Genomic DNA, 13,257 nt, shown 5'->3' with positions numbered 1-13,257 from the left:
GTGGTAAGAGCATGAATGCTTGTTATATTATTCTCCATGCTTTTTGTATGTTTGATATAGTACACTTTGTTTTCAGAAATTTATTTTAGAATGACACACACCTAAGATTATGTTGCTAGAGCAGGTCACCATTGCACAAAGCTGGCACAAGGGAAAATACTGAGGCATTTTCAGTTCAGGGAATTTGTTTCCCTACACGTTACATAGATTCATTCCAGTTCTATCTACACATTAGAAAGTTCACATGAATTAGGTCTTTTAAATACTGGCAAGAACAAAGGAAGTTCAGATAATATGGCAAGATTTTTTTTAATATAGTAAATAAATCTTTCTTTTTTTGCTTTGTTTGGAGAACAGTTAATTATAGAAGCAGTACATCACTTCAACAGCTGACAATGCCTAGAGCAATGGAAGCTTTAATGAACATAAAAATCACCTGGGATACTTGTTAAAATACAGATTCCCTGGTCCCATTCCTTACCCACCCCCCATGTTAATTCAATACCCCAGGGTTGGGGCCCTGTCATTTCCACTTTTAACAATCACCGCCCACCCCCACCCACCCCCACCCACCCCCAATAATTCTGACCAATCTGGTTGGTAAACAAGGTAACCATAGAGTAAATGGAGACTCTCCAGGCCTGTTGTCCCACCCATGAACCAGAGAACATAGTGATTCTGATTATGAGGACATACGGCAAGCATTGTAGGTGTCATAGTAATAGCAGCTAATAAATAGTTCTTTGGAAATCCAAATTTATAAAATTATCACACACAGTGTACCATTTAGCATTCATTCACTCACCAGGTATTTATTAAATGTCTGTTATGTGCACAGCACTTCTTTTCTCTTCCTTCATTGTACCCTATGTTCACTTCTTGACAGAAATACATATGTAAAATTTTACATAAATGCATAAAGGTATTCTGCTGCTTCATCTTGGCTTTCTCCACCACCACCCCAGCCCCCAAAGGAATATCTTTTTTTTTAAGCATAGTCTTCTTTTTTGTCCTTTTTATTTGTTTAACCACGTCTCCCACTCTTCTTCTTCCATCCATATTAGCTACCCCTTGCCCAGATAATCCATGTTAACAACCCAATATGTGCCTTTCCATATACTTCTTTATGATCTTCTTTATGTTTATATGATCTTATATATGTCTATATAAGATCACCTAAACATAGCATATCCTCATGTATAGATGACTCAGCGTAGTAAAATATATAATCGCTCTCTGCCAGAAGCCCCTCATCTCTTGGGGGAGATAATGCACATACACAAAAATATCAAGACAAAGAAGACAAAGGAGAAAAGTTTATACAAGTGGTACAGTACTACAGTCCTATAGAATATAGAGAAAAGACCTATCATGTCATATGTTATAGGCTTAGGAGAGGCAAAAATAGAAACTGTAAGGGTAACTGTCATTGCCATGGACTACCCAGATCAGAATTAGCTTAAAACCTGGGTTCTGTGTGTGCAAGAGATGTTGTCTTCCAGTTGGGGAAAAGAATATCTTGCCCTCAGAGGACAGAGCTGATGGGAGAGTCCCTCCCTAAGATGGAGCTCCCAGACTCCACGAACATCTTGGGGCTGGAGCAAGGTGAAGGTCAGGCAAGTAAACGCTCTGAATTTAATTTAGCAAATGCCATGGTGATATTTGCAAGCACAATCATGCAAATGTTATTTGCTGTGAGAAATGCATTTCCACAGCAGCTGCTTCTCACCATCTATCCACTTGGCTGCCTCGAAATGAAGCAATTCCTTTCTCAGCATCCCAGGAGGGTGTTAATGTGTAGGGGCCTGGGATTGACACTTGGCAGCCAACCTAAGGGAAGAGTTAAAATCCTCCCCTTGGCCGGTGAGGTGGGCTTCTGCCTTGGGATGGCAGCCAGACGTGCAGGCTATGGGGGACACGAGTCAATCCCCACCCTCCCAGTTAGCCTTGTGTCCTGACCGAGAAGGGAAGTGAGGCTTTGGGTACAAGCTGACCACCTTCATGAACCCAGAATCAGAGCTTAAGGTAAGCAGGAAGGGAACAAAAAGTCTAGAAAGTGAATGACAGAGAGACCAAAAAACAACTCTAAAGCAACTGGGATCAGTGAGGCAAAAGGAGACCACTTTCTAGTTGATAATTCTCAGGTCTCCTGTGTGCTGGCTACTTCATTTACCCAGGGTGCCTTGTGTGTTTTTTCCCAATCCTCTTGGCAGAGCAGGAATATAGGGTCATAGGGCTCCCCAGTCCTTGGCTAGCTGGAAAAATACAGTCAGTTAAGCAAAGAAACCTACAGCACCACCACCAGGGTTAGCCCCATACCCGCTCAACAGGGGTCTCACTCAAATTCTTTGAGAAACTCCTGTTGCAGTCCTATCAAGTAAAGTGATATAATTTAGAAGTCATTGCACTTGGAATTGAATACCTAGAAAAAGACAGCATTTCGTATAATGGAAAGAAAATGAAACATCAGTGGTTCATGTCCCAGACCCACCACTCGCCCACTGGTGACACTGGGTAGGCTCCTTAACTTCATGGCGCTTCTGTCTCTTCTTCTGTAGAACGAGAATATTAACATCTTCCCACTTACCTCACCTCACTGACGTGGGATTGTGCGTGGCGATGACTGCTAGAGCATTTTTGAAATAGTAAAGGTTATGCAATGATAAGGACCTTATGGCACGGTATCAACATTTCTGCCACTGAAGATTTGAGAGGAGCCGACAATAAGGTCTCAGAAGAGATGTATGACACAGGAGCATTTAGTGAAGACACCAAGGCAAAGCCTAATTCCCTGTTAAATGGGGTGGAGAAGAAAGGGCCACAGTCATTCAGAGAAGCAAGTGGTGACCCTGGGCTAGGGGATACAGTTTTAGAGAGAGGTTGGGAGTTGTAGTCCTTGAGGATTTCAATAACTGAACGGTCAAAGAACCCAAGTGAACACAAAGCATCTGAATGGCTTCAGCAGAGAATAGACAAATATTGTGTTCACCCCCAAGTTGCAGGGGCACCTGTGAAGCTGAACCCGTCTTCTCCTTACTAAGGGGCTTCTAGGTGTCCTCTGCTGACCTTCAGCCTCCACCTACCTTTGAGATGAGAAATAAAAAACCGCAAAGAGCCCTCCAACCCTTCATTCCCTCATACTTCTTTCATTAGGTTTTATCTATAAAGGCCCAAGGTTGTCAAATATGTTCTATAATTTAAAAAAAAAAAATCAAGCAGAAATTCAGGCACCTTCAATCTGCTGTGTAATGAGACAGGTGTAAATGACAAGTGCATGTGATTATCTTTTCCCTACTTAGTATTTATTCAAAATATAGATGGCTGCCAGCCAGCTTTTCAGATTAGCATTAGATAACCAGTGTTATCATGCCGAGCTAATAATATAATTCAAGCCAAGGGCAAAGAAACTTGACATTTTTGTTAGCATATACATTATTGTCTGTGTAAATGTACAATTTCCAGAGACTTTCTTAAATATTGAAAATAGTTCAAATATCTCTGATGATTTCTAAGTCAGCAATCACTTTTCTAAAAGGTAATCCCCTGACATCCTCCTTGCTCCAATACTTGGCAGCCAGGGGTCTTTATTTTCTCCCCATCCCAGCCCCAGGCAGGAGGGTATCCTGAAAGTCTTCCAGGCCAAGAAGTAAAATGGAGGGATTGGACCACCTCTAGTTTACCTACTCCTTGGACTGGCTTGTTCAAGACCACATGGCTCACCTGGACGGAGCAGGGCCTGTCATCCACCTTTCCCGCAGCCTAATCTACTCCTCTCTCTGTTTCTGCTTTGGAAGGCAGAGGTTTTCCTGTCTTGGTGTAAAATAAAATTAGCCTCAGAAAGTCTACCATGAAAATTACATGTCATTGTAATGACAGAAGATTTGGGGGGCCTAAGGAAGCATATTACAAAATAAAAGTTGGAGAGTAAGAATGTATTGGAACATCGCCAGTAAAGATCAAGAAAGAAGGTTCTTTGAATTCCAAAGACCAGAACCAAAAAGCCAAGAAAAGAGATATGCCCTGGTGGGAATAGCCATTGAGCAAGGCTCACGTCTGCTGGCTGGTCAGTCTCCTGAGCAGACCATACGCCAGGAGGACCTAACATACGTGTGGCTGGTATGAGTCACTTGTATGCTAACGTTTGCATGCCAGTGTCCTGAATCCTCTTTGGTAAGTGTGGGTCCAGAGTCAGGCCACCTCACCACTGTGCCATGCTGTCACCATTCTGAATCCTCTTTGGAATCAGTAGGAATTCTTTCCCCCAGACCCAATCCCCCTAGATAACTGATAATAGAACTTCTCAGTTGGTAGCACCACGACCCAGACCTGGGACTGCAAGGTCCCCTGAGGTACAAATCCTGCCCAAAGATGAAACCAAAGCTGACTCCCAACTGCAGTTTTTGGGTCCCCTTATCGAATTGGGGGCTCCTCAGCACCAAGGACTCAGGAGGAAGGCAGTAGAGTGTAGTGGGTAAGCCCACGGACCTTGGTGTCAGAGCCGTGTGACTGCTGACACTGCTGTGTGACTGGGGCAAGTATTTCAGCCTCCCTTAGCCTGTGTTCTCTTCTACAAAGTGTTGGTAGTGATAATAATAATAAGACCTACTTCAGAGGGTCATTGTGAGGATTAAATGGTGCTTAGCACAGCAGCTGGCACATTGTAAGCACTCCATAAATGTTAGCTGTTGCTATTAATACCCAGCAGGCTTCCACCGTGTTGCTTGGCAAGGACACGGGCCTGTGCTTTGCAGGATGCAGATAGTTTTCCTTCTTAACATTCTGTACTTCAGCACCCTGGCCAGAGACTCCAGCATCCCCATGATGTCATTTTACTGGACTTTACAGGACAGGATCAGAGGACACCCTGCCTGCGTCATGGTCTTATGCCCACACCACCTGCCAGTGGGCTTGCCTGTCTCTGTGGGAGATTGGGAGCTCAGAACTTCAATCACCTGTAAATAGCACCAGGTCAGGAAGCAAAACCAATGCACCCTCTGTGACTGTGGTTCTTCCGAGAGGAGAAAACCCTTTGATGGCAAAGGGGGTGCCCTGATTCTAACCTTTGTTCTGGCGAATCCCAGGTGGTGGAGCCTCGTCTGCTAATGCAGAGGAGATACAAGATCAAAGCAGAGAAGTGTGGTTGAGAACTGCCCTGGCCTCTCCTGTCTCTTCCCTCACCGCTCCCAGAGGGAATTCAGGTTGAAAACATTGATTTAGTATCACACCCTGGTTTAATGAAGGCTCTTGGAGACCACTGAGGTAGGTGCGACTCCACAGCCCTCTGATAGAAAGGGGAGCCAACAAAATGCCCCCTGGGCATTATTTCAAGTTGTTTTCTTGAAGCTTCCACAGCAGTCGAGCAATTATTTCTTTACAAAATCCAGGAAAAGCTGGAGAGATAGACTCCCTGGGAAAACAGGACTCATTCTGCAGAAAAGCAGGAATGAGATGAGCAAAGAGCATGAAGATGACAACTGGAAGGGAGCTATAGATGATTAGCATTTTACAAATGAGGAAACAGACTTAGAGAGACGGTGCGTTTCCCCAGATCACCATGAGTCTGAGGCAAACGTGAACCAATAATAGAAGTAATATGGCAGCTAGTGTTTATCTAGAGGTTATCATATTTCAGGCGTGGAATCTAGGGCTTTACATGGACCTTGCGCACATTATTTAACATCTATGCCTCAGTTTCCACATCCGTGAGATGAGGATAATAATACTAGTGCCTTCTTCAACCTTATAGGGCTATTGTAAGGAAGAAATGAGTTTTCCTTGCAAGGATCTTAGAACAATGCCTGGCCCACAGTAATTGCTGTCTGTGTTAGTTCTTACTGCTACTATTATTATGAAAATGATTATCATTATTACCTTTTCAGGTTGATACCAGTGAGGAGTAAAAAAAGATGTCTCTCAGAAGAGCAAAGCCTGTGGCTAATTCAAAGACAAAAACAATGCCTTCACCATCCAAAATAAGTGTGGTTATCATCTCTGGCAAGGAAGTCACTGTGACCCTCCACAGGAGGGCAAGAATGTCACCTGCCAAGAAACAGGAGACTCCAGCTGAGCAGTGGCCACCCACAGCCACTCCAGGAAGAGCAGAAGACCCACCTGGCCAAAAGGGAGATGGCAGCCAAGGAGATGATGAGCGTAAGGAAGGTTAAGGCGGACCCTGTGAAGAGGACAGCGAGGAGGAGGAGGGACGATGATAGCAACTCAGAGGAGGGCAGGCAGGGAGGGGGGAGCTGCAGGTGTGGGGGCCCAGAGGGATGAGATTTCCTGCTGGGAAAGCTTACTGCAGGATGAAAGACAGGAGTCTCCCTCAGCATCTGCTCTGGAAGCCCTTAGGTTTCGGGTTGGGGCCTGGTGGGTTGCCCCCATTTCAGTTTTCAAACCAGAGAGGATACTACAGGAAGGCATCAGCAAGCCCCTGAGCCTAGACACTCTCTTTCGATTCCACAAAGCCACCTGGTCATAGGGCAGGGACTGGACGTCAGTCCCTTTCCTAGCTGGAATCAGAGGCTGTGGTCTTGAAGCCCAGTTGGGCTGACCCTGGGAGACCCTCCTGCCCTGCATCCAGACCACAGGGCTGACGACAGGGCATTTTAAGGCAAAAAGCACAAGGCTCCTAAATCCAAGAGGGGTTTCCTTAGCATCTCTTCACATATGTTTATGTGCCTACGCGTCTGCATAGCAACAAAAATCCAAGAGTCAGCAAGGGCCAGCCACTGATGTCTATCAAATTGTGCGTGAGCTTTAGGTCATTTCTAGAACATGCCTGATTAGGATGGTGTGGGTAGGCTATATTTACCACAGGCTTTTTAGTAGTACGTGAAAGTGGATATTTTCAAATAGGCCAGAAACAATTCGACTTAGGAGGTGAAAAACAAGCACAATTTTTTCTGCAATAACTTTACCACACAAGTTGCTATTGTCTTCTACTTTCTCCCTTTCCCTCCTCTTCTCCTTTTGTTTCCTCTACATTATTTTCCTTCATGATCTCATCTACTCCTTTAACTTCAACCATCATCTGTACACACATGATTCCCACATGCCCATTTCTAGATCCTCTCTTTCCCTGACCTTGGTTCCACACTTCCAAACTTCTCTTGAGCATCCCCCCATGAATGTGGTGCCAGTTTCTCCAGAACTAAATTCACCATCCACTTCACTGATTGCCTCTCCATCTGACCTCCCTTCCTCTGCTGGAACCGTCATACTCTCACCTATGAAACTGGAGTCTTCTGACTTGTCCCCCTTCTGTCCCCCAATATTCAATGAGCCTCCAAGTTCTGCCAATTTTACCCTTAGAACGTCTCTTGCTTCTCTCTTCTCCTTTCTGTTCCCGTCATCATTTCCCTAAGTATGTCTATTGTAACTTCTTACTGACCTATGGCAACAGCCTCCTAACTGGTCTCCCAACCTCAACTACTCCTTGCCCTCATCCCAGTCCTTTCCAGGTTCTGTTGTCAGAGAATTCATCCAAAAGATCATGCTTGATTATACCACCTTTTTGGAGGGTGGGGTGGTGGGGGGTGAACTATTTCCTTCAGTCATTGTTTCCAGAATAAAATGCTAATGTCTTCAAAAGGGCAAAGAGAGGTATGGAATGAGTTTTTCCTATGAGCCAACTTTGATTGGTGATAACTGTGCAGAACGCATTGCAGAAAAGGACTCAAAGGCTGTATCCAGAGTTCATGGAAAAGGTTCCCAGGATCAGTTGGTCATGTCTTCCAGGAGCATTACCGGTAGAAAAGAGCAATTCCAGGAGCATTACCGGTAGAAAAGGACACCATGGCTTCTATGAGGCTTCTATGCCTCACTTCTAGGTCTGACATCATTTGACCAACCATCATCATCTTTTTAACATTAGAGTTCTCCAATCTCTTGCTTGAAAAAACAAAACACTACACTGTTCCCCAAACCTATTGTGTGCCCACCTATTTCTGTGGTTTATTCATGCTGTCATTCCTCCTCCCCAACGCCATTAAGCTACACATCTATAAATCCAACCTATTTCCCAAGGCTGTACTCAAATTCCATCTCCTTAAAAGGTCCTTATTTTCCCCTGAGCTTAACAATAGCTTTCTTAAACTTCTTAATTTGTAGTTCCTCTCTGATATCACACCTTCTTTTCCATAAGCAGCTGGACAGCGGCAGCCATATGGCTTGTCCAAGACTTCATATAGTGGAGAAATATCTGTCGAATGAATGAATGGACATCCAAATGTGATATGTATCCCTAATAACGAAGCCATCCATCACTTATTTTTCAATTAGGTTAGTAATGCAAGTATTACAACTGAATTATTGGCTAATTATTAGCAATCAAAGCTATGAAAGAAATGCAAGCTGAGTTCTGACTTACCCTGTCCTTCTCATTATTCTAAAACCCTGGGACCTTTATTGCTGAACACTCTCTCCCTTCTCTTGCCGGGCTCCCTAAGAGCACATCTGTGGAGGATAATTGAACCTCTCCAGGGCCTGTGCTCTACTGAGGCAGACAGTGAAACTTTGGGGAGTTGTCTTGGCAGCATGAAGCCATTTGGGGAATTTATTCTGATTTTGTTGCAGATGGCGTGTTTCAGTTTGTCTCCTACGAGTTCACATTCATTGTTCTCCCTCTGGTTTTCAAAGACTCAAAAGTTGGTTGATTCAGAGCGCCCCCAAATTAAACAGAAAAAAGTACATACCCTGAGTAAATACTGGAAAGACACGTGTGCATTTTGATCTTTGAGCACTGGCTTAAGAACGGGCCACCTGTTTGTGATCCAGAGGAGACAGAGCCCAGTTGTCCCCTAACTGATTGAGCATCGAAGTCCACTGTAGAGATTTTTTTTTTCCTAAAACTACGTGGAGATTCCTGGGCCCCATCCTATGAGATCCTATTTTAGTTGGTCTATGATGGTGGCTTGACACAAATATTTTAGAAAAATCTTCCTAAGTAATTCTGGTGTGCAGATATATTTGGAAGCCAATGGTATAGCAGAAGCAACGTGTGGAGACGAGCGTCATTATAAAGACTGAGAGAGTTCTGCACTTGCCCACCTGGCCTCGGAGCCTGTTGATGAGGCTGCCTGCTGGTCCGGCAGGGCCTGGGCAGCTCTCTTCTGGGCAGTGGTTCTCCCATTTCATATGCCGGAAGCATCTCCAGGAAACACTGCTACACAAGTAGATTCCTAGGCCCACCCCCCTCATTCTGAGGTAGTAGATCTTATGGACTCAAGGAATTGTATGTCTAACAAGCCCTCCATGGGAACCTGAAGTAGGTGGCTGAGAACTGCATGGAGGGATCTCTCCATATATTGGGGTCAAGACCAGCTCCTAGCTGGCCTTGTGAGACTTCAGGGATGGCCCCAAGCACCCCTTCCCACTGTTTCAGCACACAGAGGAACATTCCTAACTGACCCACCATCATCAGCAAAAATAGCTACAATGTCTTGGTTTCTTGGCACTCACACTGACATGTGAGTCCTCTGTTCTGAAACGTATAAGAAATTCTTTCTCTAAAGAGAGAGGACTTGGACCAGTAGCAAGTCTCTCTCACACTCTCATCAACAACTACCTGAAGGTGGTGCTAGGTTACAAGCGATGAATAATGGCTTTCCCCCCTCTCAATGCCCAGACCGGCGCACCACCTCTATATGGCCTCCTCTGTGTACTGCCACAAAAAGTGGTCTCCCCTTATTCTGAACTACTTGAGAATGGATCTGTCCTCTCCTTAGAGACTTTGCATTACCCTTAGTAAGGTGTGTATTCAGCCAGCCAGCCAGTCTGCGGCACCACTTTAGGCAAAAGCAGACCTCTCTTGCCTGATATGCCAGCCCCTCTGCCAGGCCTCGCACCGGCCCAGGCCTACTGTGGACTCACAGTCATTGCATGCCCCCACCACGGGCAATAAATATTCCATTAAGACCTCATCTCAAGAGGCTCACAGGGGTCTCACAGGAGGCAAGAAAGTCACCAATGGGGTTAGAATGAGGTATGCGTGGTGTGGGAGCAGAGGGAGTACACGTGACTGGTGTCAGAACCACTCGGTGTTCCCCCAACATCCTAAACAATGGAGGGTTTCCTGGTCCTATCTCCTTTCACTACAAAGTGACACTGATAAACCACTTGATACAACTCTGAGCTCCTATTCCCTCTGTCTGGTGACGGCTCACAGTTTTACAGTGGCCCTTTGACAGCCTCTGCCCCTTTATTATGTGAGATGGTGTGGCACAGTGGGTGACAGCTGTGCCCTTCAAACCAGGCCAGCTGGATTTGAATCTCAGGTCTGTCATTTGTAAACAGCATGACCTTGGGCTGGTTAGTCAACTTGCTTATACCTCAATTTCATCCTCAGAAGTGGGGATAACATTGCCTACCTCACATGGATGAGAAAAATACAAATGAGATAATACATGCAGGCTGATCATTTTAAAAGGCCAACTTATGACTAATGGTGGGAGTTGCAGACTCGGGGGAGAGAACAGGGCTGCAGGAGGTTTTTGAGAAAGCAGGAATCTTGTGGCTCACCTCACATTCCAAAGAATTGGGCCCTGATTCCTCCCTCCCTAGGCCTGTGTTAGAGCCACAATCCACAACAGGAGTGGGAACAAAGGCACCCCTCTGTGAGGACCATGACCAGCCGCTTCCTGGTCATGGCACTTTCCTGTGCCCCTTCACCAATCCTGAGCTGCAATAAGCTCCTGTGCAAAGGTTTGAACCAGACCACCTGTCCTTTTGGCAGGCCTCAGTGGTCCTGAGGTACTGGAGACCCAGATCCTCTCCACCAGGATGTGAAAACCGTTTCTCATAGGTGGCTACCAGGCCCCCTGTGCAGCATGGACAGGTCTGCAGACCATAGAAGTGGGCAGTAGGGGGAGGGGAGAGCTTACCAATAGGACTGAAGGTATGTTGATGGCTGCCTGGCCAGAAGACAGCATAATAAGAGTGGGTTTGGTTGTCATAACAACTCCCCACCCTTTCCGAAAGTCTGGCCACTGTTGGAACTGGCCCCGATTGGGCTATCCAAAGTGGGTTGGTTTCTTAGGAATCATGACACAACTTTCTTTACCTCTCATGGCTCCAGCTAGGAATCTTTGAAATTCCTAATAACAACCAATTCTTCCAGGCGTGGTGGACAGATTCTGCCTTGTCTACTCACTACTACAAATGCATTTGGCATGCTTAATGGGGAATTTGGGACTTGATTCTACTTGCCACCTACTTGAAGTGTTGATAAACTGTTCCCGGGGTGTGTGTGTGTGTGTGTGTGTGTGTGTGTGTGTGTGTGTGTGTGTGTGTGTGTGTGTTAGCTATTGCTCTGTAAACAAACCATCTCAAAACCTAGTGGCTTAAAACAGTAAGCATTGATTATCGGTTACAAGCCTACAGGTCCGCTGGGAAGTCTTGCCTTAGCGGGGCTCCCTCATGCGCTGGCGGTCAGCTGTAGCTGGAGTAGGCAGCTCTGGTCTTGGCTGGGCTCTCATATGCACCTGGACGTCAGCAGGTTGTGAGATGACCTAGGATGTCCTCAAGCTGGGACAACTGGGCACTCTCCCATGGGATGTCAATACCCTTCTGGGCTTCTTCTCAAGAAGGCAGCATTCTAAAAGAGAGAACAGAAGTGTTTGAGGCTTCTTGAGGCCCATGCTCCAAGCTGCCACACCACCATTTCTGCCACATTCTGTCAGTCAAAGGAAGTCACAGGACCAGCCTGGATTTCCCTTCAAGGAGACAGTTGTAAAGCCACATTAAAAGTTATGGATGGATATGAGGGTACGGGGAGAATTGGAGTCAATTTTGCCAACAATTTATTCCAATGTGAAAAGACTCAGTGCTGCGAAATACTTTTCATTAAAAGCTACATGAACTCACTTTGCAGTAAATTTCCATTATTAGAACTAATCTCTAATTTTGTTAATGCCTGATGAGTGAATAAAGGAGTAAATACATTTGAGAGACTGTAATTCAGCACCTTTCTGTCCCCACGCTTGCATAGGTCAGGATTCTAGTCCCGAGGCCCAAGCTGCGCCATTTCTCTGTCACAGAATTCCATCACCATGAAGATCCTGTGAATCAGGGCTTTCCCAAGGCCAGCGGGGTGAAGTCAGGTCAGCAGGAACAGGCCCAGGCGTTGTAACCCAACACCGGAGAGATGCTGCACACTGCCCAGAGCCAACAGCGTTAGGTCTCCTCCCTGGGGCCTCATAGCCCCAGAAGTTGCTAAGCCTGGAGAATAAGTACACAGCAATGTCCTTCATAAAAACAAGTGGCACCAATGAGGCCAACAAGAGAATGTAGGACATTAATATGAATTGTACCTGGGAATATGATCCGAAGCTGTCTGAGTTGCGGAGGCAATGGCAGTAGGTCAGGGAATGGGGAGGCCTGTGTGGGGACTCTGGAGGCGTCCACACTCTCTGTCCCACCCCCTCAGCCACAGAGCCAGAGAGCCTGCAGCTGTGTGTTCTGATTCACACCCTTCCACGTCTCACTGTTGAACGGTTGCCTCCACATTCCTTCCGGTTCAGCCCTTGATGTGCCACACTCCTGCTGTGGATGTAGGTTTTTAATCCTGGGGCCACAGGACGGCTCCATCTAAAAGGTCTGACTCCTCAGGGCACTAAATGATAGGAACCTGCAGCCACCAAACCCTCCCATACTCTTGAAAACCCCGTCTTCTCCTCACCCGCAGGGCCTGGCATCTAAGGGCACTTGACAATGGTCCTAGCTCTCTTGGCGTGTATTTTCTTGGTGCCTCAAGAGCATCCTTAGGATCTGCGCTGCTCGGAGCCCAGGCAGCCCTTTATTCTTACTACAAAGCCAGCAGGGGGAGCAGCAAAGCCCCCAGAGCCTCGTTTTTATTTTTAACATCTGTCTCCCGCATACATTATACATAAGCCCCTCATCCCCCACAGTACTGTGATCAAGTTGTTCTTTTTGGAAACAAGACTGTGGCTGAAAGAAAAAGAAAAAAATCCCAAATACTAAATAATTAACTCAAGGACATCTTCCAAGAAAAATACAAGAATTCAAAAGAGTAATCTTCCACTTGAATGATTTGGTCCTCTATTAATTATAACTTCCTATTCATTGTGATTAATGATTGCCAGGATGACATTTAGAACAGAAAGTTGGGAAAGAATAACAAGGAAAACATCTTTGTGATAAAATCTAACCACGGAATCGTCTTTCCCAGGGGAAGTGGCAGGACTTCATTTCGGGATCCTTTTAACACTAGTCCTAGCAAAGTCTGGGAGAAAACTCTAG

This window comes from Rhinolophus hipposideros (genome assembly GCF_964194185.1).
Source record: "Rhinolophus hipposideros genome assembly, chromosome: 5".
NCBI classification, from domain to species: Eukaryota; Metazoa; Chordata; class Mammalia; order Chiroptera; family Rhinolophidae; genus Rhinolophus; species Rhinolophus hipposideros.
The sequence above is the reverse complement of the archived record's forward strand: the minus strand, read 5'-3'. Positions refer to the sequence as shown.